Source organism: Aquarana catesbeiana, linkage group LG13 (assembly GCF_042186555.1).
Source record: "Aquarana catesbeiana isolate 2022-GZ linkage group LG13, ASM4218655v1, whole genome shotgun sequence".
NCBI lineage: Eukaryota > Metazoa > Chordata > Amphibia > Anura > Ranidae > Aquarana > Aquarana catesbeiana.
The window spans coordinates 195,667,352-195,683,609 of record NC_133336.1 but is presented as its reverse complement, the minus strand read 5'-3'; the positions used below and the strand labels follow the sequence as shown (position 1 = coordinate 195,683,609).

General features: G+C 42.8%; 1 pseudogene; it reads left to right on the top strand.

The window, feature by feature from the left end:
• Nucleotides 1-15,535: 15,535 nt before the first annotated feature.
• LOC141120732 (U2 spliceosomal RNA) lies at nucleotides 15,536-15,682 on the top strand (annotated as a pseudogene).
• Nucleotides 15,683-16,258: the final 576 nt, after the last annotated feature.

Here is a 16,258-nt window from a genome sequence, read left to right as displayed (position 1 = left end):
AAAAGTAGAATATAATAAAATAGAAAAGAATAGAACAGAAAATAAAAGAATATAATAGAATAGCTTAGAAAAAAAAACTATAGAATAAAATAGAAGATAATCGTCTTTTGAATTTCGAATAGAATAAATTCAAATTTAAATAGAATAGAAAAGAATAGAATATAAAATAAAAGAATATAAAATAATAGAATAGAATAATATAGAAAACAATAATAGCATAGAATAGAATAAAGTAGAATGCAATAAAATAGAAAATAATAGAACAGAAAATAATAGAATAGAATAGAAAAAAAAACTACAGAAGAGAATAAAATAGAAAGAATGTAATTGTCTTTCAAATAGAATACATTAGAAAAGAATAGATTAGAATAGAACTGATCACAATTGAAAAGAATAGAATAGAACATAAAATAATATAATAGAAAAAAACAATCAAATTGAATATAATAAAATAGAAAGAATATAACCATCTTTCGATATTCGAATTTCGAAAAGACTTTGAATTCGAATAGAATGGATTCGAATAGAATAGAAAATAATACATTAGAAATGAAAAGAATAGAATAGAAGAAAATAGAAAAAATATAACCGCCTTCTGAAATTTGAATTTCAAATAGAATAAATTTGAATTTGATTCAAATTTTCCAAATTCAGGTGGAACTGAATTAAGTTCGACCTAACTTGGAAAAATTGAATCAAATTCAAAATAAGAATAAACAAAACTAAATTAAACAAATTCCAAAAAACAAATTAAACGAATTTAACTGAGCAAAATTTTTTAAATAACAAATCGAAACAAAGCGAAGCAAATTTTTCCGCTCTGCACATGTCTACTCAGCACCATCCACAGGCAGTTTAACTCCTCAAGAAAACCAGCCCATTGATCGACTTCAGTAAAATCGGCCTGTCGTTTACTTTTTGCATACAGTTGTCAGCAGTGATCATTGGGTTTTGCTGGCCCGGGAAAGTTCCCCGTCGGCAGGACACAGTAGTGCTGCAGGAGGCATTCCACTGACTGTGTTGATGGGGGAATTGAGTGTGGTGGAAGGAAAATAAATTGGATCGTTTATGGCCTTCCTGAGACACAGAAGTTGCAGTATGGAGTTTTTTGTCCAGTCTTTTGAAGTGTAAGAAGACAATGACTTTCCCAAGCACTGCCTCTGCGAAGTACTAACACTGACTGAGGGAACATGGAGGAAACAAAAGGGTCCAGCTAGGACTGAACTAACTCGCACTAGTGACCCAAAACCGCCACTAGGTGTCAGCGTACTACTGAACAATAACAACATGATGTAGTTCAATATGAATCCATTGGGTGGGGCAAAAGGCATCAGTGGGCATGGCCTGGGAAAAGCATGCTATAGAAGCTTTTATAATATGCTGAATGTGGAAATAAAAGTTGATGTGTTCCCTGGTTCCTAACACCGCCCTCTTGGATTTAATCTGGCCTCCAGGCTTTGCAAAGTTGTACAGTCTCCTCTCCTGAACAGCCGAATTGGCCCAGAATGTTCTTCAAAACTCCCATCCGAAAAAAAGGTCTGAGTTCCCCCTTCCCAAAAGCAGATAAAGGATTCCCATGCTGTGGGCGAAACATGCTGGGGGAATGGCTTTGGGTAGGAACGAGCAGTGCACTGCCATTGCGATCAACCTTGGCTGGAGCTGAGGGTCTTTCGGTGCGCCTGCCGTTATTTGGATGGTCTACTTTATTTACCACGTTGCAGCCATATTGGCCTAGGATGTTCTTTTAATCTCCTGTCCCAAACAAAGGTCTGAGTTCCCCCTTCCCAAAAGCCGACCAAGAATCCCCATGTCGTGGGTGAAACATGCTGGGGGCATGGCTTAGGGTGGGAGTGAGCAGTGCGCTGTCATTGCGATTAAACTTGACTGGAGCTGAAGGTCTTTGGTGTGCTTGTCGTTATTTGAATGGTCTACTTTAATTACCACGTTGCAGCCATATTGGCCCAGAATGTTTTATTTAGTCTCCCGTCCCTAACAAAGGTGTGAGTTTTTACCTTGCAACTCTCCGAGTTTTCCCATGAAACTCTTCTCCAACCAGTCCCCCTGTTGACAGCTCCACGGAAGAAGAGTCCCCTTTAAGGTACGTTTCATTGTTAGCCTTGATCTACTTTAAAGGGTCAGTCTACCCAACAGCGATACTTTAGTAATTAGTAGAGGGCCCAAATGGGTAAAGATTCCAAAATCTTGTAGAAGGCCTTCCCGGTAGATGGTTATGGCCACAAAGTGGGGGGGGGGGGGGGGTGCTACTCCATATTAATAGGCATGGTTTAGGAAAGGGATGAGCAAGCTCATATAGGTGTGATGATCAGGTGTCCTTGACCATACCTAAAGTGACGCAAATGGTACCACCCCACCCTGTAGTTAGGCCACATCCACATAGTAGTTTGTACACCTCTAGAAGAGGTTGCATCCAATCTGTTCTACAAGCACCATATATGCAATGTAATGAAAGGAAATTATTTTGTGTGGCCCATATTCGGCACCTACAGTAGTTGACAAAAGTGAGTACACCCCTCACATTTTTTGTAAATATTTGAGTACACCCCTAAGTGAAAATGTCCAAATTGGGCCCAATTAGCCAATTAGCCAATTTTCCTCCCCGGTGTCATGTGACATGTGACTCGTTAGTGTTACAAGGTCTCAGGTGTGAATAGGGAGCAGGTGTGTTAAATTTGATGTTATCACTCTCACGCACTTATACTGGTCATTGGAAGTTCAGCATGGCACCTCATGGCAAAGAAAACACTCTGAGGATCCTCAAACGGAAGGTGGAGGAGGGCAAGGTCTCTAACATCCACCAGCTCCGTGATGTCGTTATGGAGGAGTGGAAGAGGACTCCAGTGGCAACCTGTGAAGCTCTGGTGAACTCCATGCCCAAGAGGGTTAAGGCAGTGCTGGAAAATAATGGTGGCCACACAAAATATTGACACTTTGGGCCCAATTTGGACATTTTCACTTAGGGGTGTACTCACTTTTGTGAGATATTGTGTATATATATGAATAAAAACCAAACATTGAAAAAAAAAGTTTCATAGGTTGTGCTTTTCCTTTAAATACCTTGACCTAAACCTAGCGTAGGTGGCCTTCTAGCTAGCTTTTAATATCAGTTTCCACATCTGGAGCTGAATAAGAGATTGGATCACCTAGAATTGCAGCTTGGAGGAAATTGTCCTTGGGGGGCTTTGAGTTGCTTTCACAATGGGGTTAGCACCTCCACTGCCAAACTCCTGCTGAACCGCTGCCAGCTTGTCCCGTCCTTCCTCGCCGGGGTCACTCTCTGCTGAAAATAATTAAACCCTCCCGGCTTTGTTATTCAACTCGTTTTAAAGTGACTAACCCCTTCGCTGTACAAATAAACACAGCTTTATTAAGTTCTGTCAGTGTCATTTTAAAACAAAAATCCCTCAAAGTTTCCTGTATGGCAAAAAAAGAAAAAGGATATTATCCTATCTGCGGGGCGGTGTGATTTAGGGAAGTCATGGGGGTGATGTCCAGATTTTAAAAATTTCAGGTTTAAGGGGAACATATAAATAAAAATAATAATAAAAAAAAAGAAAAAAAAAAAATATATATATACTGTATACAGGGCCTTGAAAAAGTAGTCATACCCCTTGAAATTGTCCACATTATGTCATGTTACAACCAAAAACGTAAATGTATTTTATTGGGATTTTTATGTGATAGACCAACACAATCTATCTATCTATCTATCGACCTTGGTGGGCATGTAGCTCCAGTTGCAGTGCCGTGTCTTTCTCTGCCCGTATACGATTACATGACTCACCAACCTCCTTATTCAGGAATTTCCTCTATTTATTGTCTGCAGATCTGATTCTTGTTAGTGATGATGTGCTGGAAACAAAACTGAATGTAATCATCCAGTGAAATGCTTTGTCTGTGGGGTCTGTAATATCCCAGGGAAGACGCAGAGTGGAAAGCTTTCTGCCTCGTTACAATTATGATTGACAAGCAGCATGTTGGAGGTCATGATGGTTGGTGGTGGGGTTCCCACATGGACATGAAATTCTGAACTTTGAAGTGATGCATTATGAAAACTGAAGCCTTAAAGAGACAGGTAACGATAGAGCATGGTGTAATGCAGTGGGAGGGAGTACACCCCTCACATTTTTGTAAGTATTTTATTCTATCTTTTTATGTGACAACACTGAAGAAATGACACTTTGCTACAATGTAAAGTAGTGAGTGTACAGCTTGTATAACAGTGTAAATTTGCTGTCCCCTCAAAATAACTCAACACACAGCCATTAATGTCTAAACCGCCGGCAACAAAAGTGAGTACACCCCTAAGTGAAAATGTCCAAATTGGGCCCAAAGTGTCAATATTTTGTGTGGCCACCCCTTTTCCAGCACTGCCTTAACCCTCTTGGGCATGGAGTTCATCAGAGCTTCACAGGTTGCCACTAGAGTCCTCTTCTACTCCTCCATGACGACATCACAGAGCTGGTGGATGCTAGAGACCTTGCACTCCTCCACCTTCTGTTTGAGGATCCTCAGAGAGTTCTTTGCCATAAGGTGCCATGTTGAACTTCCAGTGACCAGTATGAGAGAGTGAGCGCGATATCACCAAATTTAACACACCTGCTCCCCATTCACACCTGAGACCTTGTAACACTAACGAGTCACATGACACCAGGGAGGGAAATTGGCTAATTGGCTAATTGGGCCCAACGTGTCAATATTTTGTGTGGCCACCATTATTTTCCAGCACTGCCTTAACATTCTTGGGCATGGAGTTCACCAGAGCTTCACTGGAGCAGTGGTGTAGCGTGGGGGGTGCAGGGGGTGCCGTGGCCCCAGGCACGACATTTAGGGGGGCGCCAGTATGTGTCACTGGCTGCCTCCTCCTAATTTCAAGTTCCTGTGTCCCCCGCGCTCCGGCCGCCATGTTAAGTGTCCGGCGCCCTGTGATTAGGCGTATGGGGGTCATGTGAGGCATAGGGCTGGCTTGTCCTCGATCGCTCCTGAAGTCCCGCCTCTGCACATGACCCCCATACGCCCAATCACAGTTCGCTGGACCCTGAACATGGCAGCAGCCAGAGCGTGGGGGTGAGAAGCAACAATGTGAGTCGCTCAAAGAGACCAAGTGCGCAGAAGTGAAGGGAACGTCTTACGGCGTCAAATGGGCATAGTATGCATAGTGCGCAGAAGCAAACCGGCATCGTGCAGCGTTTACCTCTGCACACCATGCCCTGTTGGCGCCGTACGATTTATACACGTCATAACGAGCGTGCGAGTTTGTCATGTGGCGTCTCGTTTCCGTGACGCCGCACGATGCCGGTTTGCTTCTGCGCACTATGCGCACTATGCATACTATGCCCTGTTGACGCCTTAAGACGTTCCCTTCACTTCTGCGCACTTGGTCTCGTTGAGATGTTTCCCACAACATCGAGACTTATTACGTCGCTTCCCTTTTTTGGCACACCTTGGGGGTTTGGAACGCATGCCTCCAACGCATGTGACCGACGTCACTTCCAGTGCATTTGTCCTTCTTTGTTATTTTCCTCTCTCCTTTGTTTCACCTCACATTAAAAGATATATCACGGAATCTTTACACAATAATTAATATTTAATAGGTTAGTTATGTCAATATGCCTAACATACTTAACTGATCAGCAGACTTCCGGTCCCAAAATGAGGCGTGGAACGCACGCCGAGCGGCCATCTTTTCCAAACACCGGAAGTGTCATTGATTACATGTGGAATTGATTGCAAGTTGACTCTCAATTAGGGGACTACATTTCTTATATAAATCCTGTTGGCTGCAGTGGGGGGACCCCCCAGACGATGTCCAAGGAGACGAAACGCGTCGGGTAGGACCCCACTGCCGCCATCTTTTATCTGTACAGCGCTGTTTTTAACCCATTTATACGTGAGTGTATTTCTTTTTACAATAAATTTGTTATACATTTTCTGTATGGGATTACACTATGTGGCCTTTTTCTGTTCTTCTTTGCTCATTATAACCAACCCATTGAGGACATCACCCCCGAGACTCATACCGTTTCACACACCATCTCTGGACCTCCTTTCATCCTGCCATCAGCCACTGAGGATTCAAGCTTGTTTGACCCAGTTCAACGTAAGTTGTATTGGGTCCACATGTTCCGGTAAGCCTTCTATATGTTGGTGATGGTGTATCTTTGAAACAGATGTGTCTGTGTTTGGTGATATGTGCTATACGAAGTCATATATACATTGAAGACTACTACCAATTTACAAGATACACTTTCTGTGGACTCTTAAGACTTTTATACCTTTCGATACATTGTCTATGTTCTCTCCATATGTGAAATATGCGCATTTGAGAAATCCATTGCTTTTCATATCATATAACATATGGTTCTTTATTAGCGCTACACTATCTTTTGTTATTCTGTTTTTGCCCCATCATTGGTATTATTGGGAGAAATGGTGCCTCATCATTGGTGTAAGTGGGAGGAATATAGCCCTATCATTGGTATCAATGGGAGCAATACTGCCCCATATCATTAGGAGAAATAGTACCCCAAGGACAGGATAAAGGCTGGCTCTACTCCAGCCGAGTTTGTTGGGACAGTTACCTCGTAGGCAGTTTAGGACCTTGGTAATCCGATTCACGTATCATATAGGTATTTTTTTAGTAGTCTATTTTGCTCTTTTTTTGTTTTCCTAGCTTTACCTTCCACACAGATTTTTTCTTTGTTAATTTCGCCCACAGGAGTCTGTACACCCGTATGGATCTGTTGTCAGACTATCATATAACATATGGTTCTTTATTAGCGCTACACTATCTTTTGTTATTCTGTTTTTGCTTATATCCTACTAGCTGTGTTAGCTGCTTGCTGTTTGGGTAGCGCAGAATTATTTGTTATATAGTGTAGTATAGTGGACAGTGTAACATAGTGGTCAGTATAGTGTAGTATAGTGGTCAGTATAGTGGACAGTGTAGTGCAGTATAGTGGTCAGTATAGTGGACAGTGTAGTGTAGTATAGTGGTCAGTATAGTGGACAGTGTAGTGTAGCATAGTGGTCAGTGTAGTGTAGTATAGTGGTCAGTATAGTGGACAATGTAGTGTAGTATAGTGGACAGTGTAGTGGTCAGTGTAGTATAGTGGTCAGTATAGTGGACAGTGTAGTGTAGTATAGTGGACAGTGTAGTGGTCAGTGTAGTGTAGTGTAGTATATTGGTCAGTATAGTGGACAGTGTAGTGTAGTATAGTGGTCAGTATAGTGTAGTATAGTGGACAGTGGAGTGGTCAGTGTAGTGTAGTATAGCGGTCAGTATAGTGGACAGTGTAGTGTAGTATAGTGGTCAGTATAGTGGTCAGTATAGTGTAGTTTAGTGGTCAGTATAGTGGACAGTGTAGTGTAGTATAGTGGTCAGTATAGAGTAGTATAGTGGACAGTGTAGTGGCCAGTGTAGTGTAGTATAGTGGTCAGTATAGTGGACAGTGTAGTGTAGTATAGTGGTCAGTATAGTGGTCAGTGTAGTGTAGTATAGTGGTCAGTATAGTGGTCAGTATAGTGTAGTATAGTGGTCAGTGTAGTGTAGTATAGTGGTCAGTATAGTGGACAATATAGTGGTCAGTATAGTGTAGTTTAGTATGGCGGTCAGTGTAGTGTAGTGGACAGTATAGTGGACAGTGTAGTGTAGTGGTCAGTATAGTATAGTGGTCAGTGCAGTGTAGTGTGGTGGTTAGTATAGTGGCCAGTGTAGTGTAGTATGGTGGTCAGTATAGTGTCGTATAGTGGTCTGTGTAGTATAGTGGTCAGTGTAGTATATTGGACAGTGTAGTGTAGTATGGTGGACAGTGTGTTGGACAGTATAGTGTACTGATCAGTATAGTGTAGTGGTCAATGTAGTGGTCAGTGTAGTATAGAGGTCAGTGTAGTGGACAGTATAGTGGTCAGTATAGTGTAGTGGTCAGTGTAGTTTTCAGTGTAGTGGATAGTGTAGTGGTCAGTATAGTGTAGTGGTCAGTGTAGTATAGTGGTCAGTGTAGTGTAGTGGACAGTACAGTATAGTGGTCAGTGTAGTGTGTAATGATCAGTAAGGGAATCAGGTTGGTCAGTGTTGAAATCAAGTAGGTTAGTGTAGTGGTCAGTATAGGAATCAGGTAGGTCAGTACTATTGTATTTGAAGGGACTCGGGGAGTACTAAAAGTCCACAGGTTAGGGGGCGCAAATTACTTGCCTTGCCCCAGGTGCTGACAACCCACACTATGGCACTGCACTGGAGTCCTCTTCCACTCCTCCATGATGACATTACGGAGCTGGTGGATGTTAGAGACCTTGCGCTCCTCAACCTTCCGTTTCAGGATGCCCCACAGATGCTCAATAGGGTTTAGGTCTGGAGACATGCTTGGCCAGTCCATCACCTTTAGCCTCAGCTTCTTTAGCAAGGCAGTGGTCATCTTGGAGGTGTGTTTGGGGTCATTATCATGTTGGAATATTGCCCTGTGGCCCAGTCTCCGAAGGGAGGGGATCATGCTCTGCTTCAGTATGTCACAGTACATGTTGGCATTCATGGTTCCCTCAATGAACTGTAGCTCCCCAGTGCCGGCAGCACTCATGCAGCCCCAGACCATGACACTCCCACCACCATGCTTGACTGTAGGCAAGACACATTTGTCTTTGTACTCCTCACCTGGTTGTCACAACACACGTTTGACACCATCTGAACCAAATAAGTTTATCTTGGTCTCATCAGACCACAGGACATGGTTCCAGTAATCTATGTTCTTAGTCTTCTTGTCTTTAGCAAACTGTTTGCGGGCTTTCTTGTGCATCATCTTTAGAAGAGGCTACTTTCTGGGACGACAGCCATGCAGATCAATTTGATGCAGTGTGCGGTGTATGGTCTGAGCACTGACAGGCCGACCCCCCACCCCTTCAACCTCTGCAGCAATGCTGGCAGCACTCATATGTCTATTTCCCAAAGACAACCTCTGGATATGACGCTGAGCACGTGCACTCAACTTCTTTGGTTGACCATGGCGAGGCCTGTTCTGAGTGGAACCTGTCCTGTTAAACCGCTGCATGGTCTTGGCAGTTCAGTTTCAGGGTCTTGGCAATCTACATATAGCCTAGGCCATCTTTATGTAGAGCAACAATTCTTTTTTTCAGATCCTCAGAGAGTTCTTTGCCAGGAGGTGCCATGTTGAACTTCCAGTAATCAGTATGAGAGAGTGAGAGCGATAACACCAAATTCAATTTAACACACCTTCTCCCCATTCACACCTGAGACCTTGTAACACTAACGAGTCACATTAAACCAGGGAGGGAAAATGGCTAATTGGGCCCAATTTGGACATTTTCACTTAGGGGTGTAATCACTTTTGTTGCCAGCGGTTTAGACATTAATTGCTGTGTGTTGAGTTATTTTGAGGGGACAGCACATTTACACTGTTATACAAGCTGTACACTCACTATTTTACATTGTAGACAAGTGTCATTTCTTCAGTGTTGTCACATGAAAAGATAGAATAAAATATTTACAAAAATGTGAGGGGTGTACTCACTTTTGTGAGATACTGTATACAGTATATAGCACCTGTCTGTGCCCACAAGGAGAGGAAGTAGAGACAGGCTTGAGAGGGAGTCCCAAAGCCCGGTGGGCTGCTTTGCACTGTACATCACTCAGAATCTGAGGCCTAGTTTCAATCCATATGTGTGGGTCCAGGAATGGACTGCTTGGGGAGAACAATATCAGAACACCAGAATGGTTAGAGACCTATTGGCCAACTTGGAATGTTTACTTGGCTATTGTGGTCATTGTCAATGGAGTTCTGCCGACAAGGACTGTGTCGTTTTGTACTTGGATTGGATTTCAAATCTCTCAGGTTAAAGAATAAGTGCACCTACAAGTAATCTCAGGGCCCCAACGCCAGTACACTTGGTAGCCTGTTGGGAAATGGTTAGGTAGGGTATTTCTGCAGTAGGCAAGATATATTTCTGCGATACTGTTGCCATTACAATTCTTTGCACCGCCATATTTGACATTACCCTTATACTGCCTTATGGGTCCACTTTGTTCCTCCATGCCAAGGATCTACATATGTTCTTAAAATTGGGCCAGTGTAATGTCCTTCAGACTTTAGGGTGGCCAAACTGTGGCCAATGGGAGTAGAAAATGCCCTGGTGTCAGTGAGGGTAAACAATGCCTTAGGCTTGACTGTCATTGCAAGTAAAAAAATGATCCCATCATTGGTATCAGTGGAAGGAATGATGCCACACTGGTGTCAGTAAGAGAAATAGTGTCCCATCGTTGGCATCAGTGGGAGGAATAGTAACCTATCATTGGTATCAGAAGGAGGAATTATGCCCCATCATTGGTATTAGTGGAAGGAATTATGCCACACTGTTGGTGCCAGTAAGAAGAATAATGTCCCATCGTATCAATGAGAGAAATATTGCCCCACCATTGGTATCAGTGGGAGGAACTGTGGCCCATCATAGGTTTTAGTAGTAATGCCCCATCATTGGCATCAGTAGGAGGAATAGTATCCTTTCACTGGTATCAATGGGAGGAATAGTGTCCCATCATTGGCATCAGTGGGAGGAATAGTGCTTCACCATTGGTATTTGTGGAAGGAATTATGACCCACTGTTGGTGCCAGTAGAAGGAATAGTGACCCATAGTTGGCATCAGTGAGAGGAATAGTATCTCATCATTGACATCAGTAGGAGGAATAATGTCCCATCATTGGTATCAGTGGGAGAAATGGTGGCCCATCATTGGTATCAGTCAGAGGAATTGGTCCTCATCTTTGGTGTCAGTGGGAGGAATAGTGTCCCATAATTGGTATCAATGGGAGAAATGGTGGCCCATCATTGGTATCACTGGGAGGAATTGGTCCCACTCACTGGTGTCAATGGGCAGAACAGAGCCCTATCATTGGTATCAGTGGGAGAAATGGTGCACCCATCATTGGTATCAGTGGAAGGAATTGGTCCTCATCATTGGTGTTAATGTGAGGAAAAGAACCCCATCATTGGTATCAGTGGGAGGAATAGTGCCCCATCATTGGTATTATTGGGAGAAATGGTGCCTCATCATTGGTGTAAGTGGGAGGAATATAGCCCTATCATTGGTATCAATGGGAGCAATACTGCCCCATATCATTAGGAGAAATAGTACCCCAAGGACAGGATAAAGGCTGGCTCTACTCCAGCCGAGTTTGTTGGGACAGTTACCTCGTAGGCAGTTTAGGACCTTGGTAATCCGATTCACGTATCATATAGGTATTTTTTTAGTAGTCTATTTTGCTCTTTTTTTGTTTTCCTAGCTTTACCTTCCACACAGATTTTTTCTTTGTTAATTTCGCCCACAGGAGTCTGTACACCCGTATGGATCTGTTGTCAGACTATTATATGCTTAGAGAACTGCATCTATAAGAAAAATGAAAAGCTCAGCCCTGCTCACATATAGCCAGGCTTTGTGATGGATGCGCTTCATTAACTTTGTTGTAGAGAACGCAGTAAAAAAAAAAAAATCTCCAATGAAACCCATACGGTAATACTTGGTGATTAAGCTCTGGTGGGCCTGCCAGTGCTCTTCGTCTGGCCCCCGTCTGATAACGCGCCAAGTCTGTCTTGACTCCTATCGCACTCCATTATCCCTGCGCTGCCAGCAGACCGATAAGTTGGGATTTTCAAGCTGAGGGAAAGAGTTATTGCAGAAGGCTGCCCGGGTAATGAGTTCAGTATAATCGCTTCCACAGCCAGGTACGGAGGTGGATCCATTCTTCTCGTTGGGGATAGAGGAGCCCGTGTCTTCCTCAAGTGTCACCTGGCTTGATTTATGCCTTAATAATTTCGACTGATGTTCTGGCATTGAATCTCTCTCTTAAGTGCGTCCAACTTTCCAGACTCTGCACTGAATCATTCTCTTGAGCCCTAAAAAGACCAGCTTTTGGAAGAGTTCTCCAAACCGAGACTCATTATCTGAGAATATTCCGTTGCGTTAGCAGAACTAAATTAAAAAAGGCGGCTAGGCTTAAGTGGATTCCATTTGAAAAGCTTTAAAGTTATACATCGAGAAGTACACAAGAGCCATCTTAAAGCGGACCTTTTAGCAACCTTACATGTCTGTATGAATAAATTCCTGACATGTACAGCAAAGGTCGATTTTAACCACGTGCTAATTGATGTATGTATTAAAACGCCCTGTCAGCATGTAGGCAGGTGCAGTCTGCTTTCCCCACTGCAGGTGGTGCTCAACTGCTGCGGCAGAGAAGAGGGAAAGGAAGTCAAGGGGAGCTTGGTTCCTTTATGGTTTTCTGGGTCACTGGGGCAGCGATCCGGCCCATGTGACTCTGGCGACCATCTTGGATCAGGCAGATTCTTTTAAGATCCTGGCTCCTTGGTTTGGCACGCTTTTAGCATGTGAAAAGTGTAGGGACAGGTCACCCATCTATCAGGGACAGTATTAGGGGCAGAGAAAAATTCCAGACAAGTAGAGAAAGCGTAAGGAATCGCTTCTATTCTGGAAACCTCACCACCTGGGTTTGGACCGGCCAGGCCACACTGAGAACTGCTCCACTACACGCTGTTGTCACCTATAAATGTTCCCAGTTGGCCTTCCTTGCATCGGGCCTGTTGTGAACTGTTTTGCCTCTACTTCAATACACGTTCTCTCAATCGCTCCTGGACTGAGTGTGTGTGTTTTTGCCAACCTACCACCCTGTACCCACCCACAAGCAAGTGGTTATAGCTCGATCATGGTTACAGTTTGGAAGGGCCTCCTCCTCACCGCTGCCCATGGTGGTTCCCATCACACTGGGGAGCCCTTGATCACACAGCTGGGACGGCTCCCCACAGAGGAGATGGAGGAACATCTGTTCCCTCATCTCCTCTGTGACTAATGATCCCTGATCGGTGGTCTAATAGATCTCTGATGGTCTCCATAAAGAGTATTTATTACCTGCCCAAAGCTAAAGCAATGACGTTAAGTAAAAAATAAAAATAGAAATGTGTAACAAAAAATACTTTTCAATAAAATATATATAAATAATAGAAATTATTTAAAAGCAACCCCCCTGCACATGCACACAAATGCAAACACACTTGAAAGATCCAGCACGCATGTGTAAACGGTGATTGTATTATAAAAAGAGAGGGGGGGGGGGTGCTGCGCTACCCAAAGGGTCTATGCTTATTGGTATTGTTAATAATTCCTACTGGTTAATGGGACAAGAGGCCTCAATAAAATGGAATAAATAAACGTACGTAAAAAAATTGCATGAGTTGGAGTATGAATGGGTGTAGTGGCTAAAATACGTTGCATATATGTTGATCCAACAGGTGATTGATGTCAATATAAATATAAATATAAATATAAACAATAATACATGTATGTTGATCCAAAGGTGATAAATATAAGTAAAACCAATTCAACATGGGTATAAAATTATTCAATCCAATAGTACAATATATCAAAAGTGCTCGTGCTCTCGTGCCTTAAATAAAATAATCCAAACTAATGCATATGCTAAAGTGCAAAATGAAGCAATGATATTACAAAAAATCGATGTATCAAGTGAAACAAACAAAAAGAGGCATGGTCGCCTAATCCTGATGTTGCGACCAGTGCAAAAGTGCAAACACAGTGTAAGTGGTCACGTGAATAAATAAATAAATAATTAATCCAATGTCCTTGCTAGTGTCCACAAAAAATTAATTAATAGGTAATCAAGTGTCCAAAAAAATCCGTGCAGTCTAAGACAAAATTAATCAATGGTGCACAGAGGAACAGTGCTCAAACACAGCAATAAAAATGACAGTGGGGTGGTGGTATGCAGATAAACCACTCTGTGTCCTCTTCATGCAGCATGCGCTAGTGTAGGTAATGGCCCCTTACCTAGCGGTGCTAGATCAACCGCATATAAGATGTTAAATCCCACGGTCCTGGGTCTCTCCTGCGTCTCTGTGTCCAAGCTTGCTGGCTCTGCAGGATCCTATTGGGGGCTGGGTGTATCTAGTTGTGGTCCTAATTGGGGTCCTGGGGCAGTGCGGCTCCTAGCTTCTCCTCCACATCACATCTCAAATGTATGTAAAATATAGGACAAGGTACCCAAATAGTGAAGTATGTTTTTCTTAGGGTCACTTTATTCATATATACAATGTACAAAGTACTCACATTAAGCAGTTTTTTCTACAGCGTTGTATCCTACGAGCGGCGAGCTCGCAATACATTCAGCAGAGAAAGGGAAACAGAAACAAGCCTATTCCGTCCCTACGCGTGACGTCACCGATCACGTGACTTCCCCTGAAGTTTATTTATTCCATTTTATTGAGGCCTCTTGTCCCATTAACCAGTAGGAATTATTAACAATACCAATAAGCATAGACCCTTTGGGTAGCGCAGCACCCCCCCCCTCTCTCTTTTTATAATACAATCACCGTTTACACATGCGTGCTGGATCTTTCAAGTGTGTTTGCATTTGTGTGCATGTCATTCGGGCTTGTGTCTGGGCCCTTATTTCGGTGCATGCAGCTGTCCAGCGATATATGCTTTATATAGTTTTATAAGTTGAGTTTGTATCTTGTACGATCGCTAAATTTTTTTCCAATTTGGTAGCGCAGGAATAGCTCCCGTTTTTTATTTGGTGATTGTATTATATTGTGTTTGTGTGCACTAAGATTCATTTTGGTGCATTTTTTTCATGAAAATTGCAGGGTCTCTGTTTCAGAAAATATATAACGTTTGGGGGTTCTAGGTAATTTTCTAGCGAAAAATATACTGATTTTAACATGTATGTGAACATTTTCAAAACTTCCCTGGACAGCAGGTCATTAAACCACCTGAGTATCAGCCTGTATATACCCTTTCATTACTAGGCTATTTTTCAGTTTTCAGTACTGTGATAGTTTGACCAATTACTTGGTCATGCAACATTATACCCAAATTAATTTTATATCATTATTTTAAACAGAGAAAACTTTCTTTTGGTGGCATTTAAAATAGAATTAAACTCTGCCATATTTTTTTAATAAATGGGGCCATAATGTGCCAATAGGCACCACATATAAGCACATTATGGCTGACCTAACTGTCGAACTATGCTCCACAGCGATGAGCTGTCAGCGCTCCCCCCGCTCACCACGAGTACTTTTGATCTTCTCTAAGTCTGGGAGGAAGAAATGAGAGAAATTTGTAAAAAAATATCCATACTTGTACATTTCCTCCCTACTATGCATTTAGACATGGGAGGGGAAGGAAACTTGGCCACTTTTCTACTGGTTTAAAGGAAACCTTTACTGGGGCTCCCACCGCTGACCTTTGGAAAATATTAGTCCTCTGGATGTTATCTGATCCAGTGGCTTCATTACTTTCTGAGTTGGTGACCCAGAACAACTATGCAGATTAGTATTTTGTATTGCAATTTGCTACTTGGAGTTTGCATATTCTCCCTTTGCTTGCGTGGATTTCATCCGGGTACTCCTTCAATGCTCGAAAGACATGCTGGTAGATTTTTTGGCTCCTGTATATAATGGCTCTAGTATGTGTGTATGAATCGCTTCTTGGCCTTTTGGCTAAGATCAAGTGTAGTATCTGTTCTTATCAGTGTCCAGTAGGGGCGCTGCACCGCTATTCTAGCCTTTTGGCAGGAATGGCTGGCTGTATACAGTAGTATTCCTGTTGGTATGATGGGGACTCTGATGGCTAGTTCTGGCTGGAACAGGAACTGGAGCGTCCATGGGATGTGGGGCATGGGAGTAATTCCCTCAAGAAGACTGGAGGGGCCCACTGCCTCCTGATTTGAATGGGTCAACCTGGTCTGGCCATGGGCTGGGAAAACAGAGAACCTGCAGTGTCTGTGCCCCCTGGGAGTTGGTCTTAGTAACACATGGGCTTGGGAAACCCATAGTGTGAAAAGGCACAAGGTCACATCATTATGATTTTTTTCCACTGCACCTCTGTGGGCTTGGACAATTTTTGCTACCAGGCAGCAAGGCCTAGCCAGTGCGTCTCACCGATACTATTTATTTAATTTATTTTTGTTTGTGTTTCTTTTTCTCACTGGATGGAGGGTGTGGTCCTCCGGCCTACCTTGAAGTCTAGGTGGAGGATGTGTGGTCATTAACGAGCAGGGCCTTCTGATTCCTCTTGTACCAAATTGTATTGTAACTGTAATTTCTGCCTCATTTTGTTAAGCGCTGCGCGAACAGTTGGCGTTATATAAATCCTGTATAATAATAATAATAATAATTAGGTTCCTTTCTCCCATGAACCAGG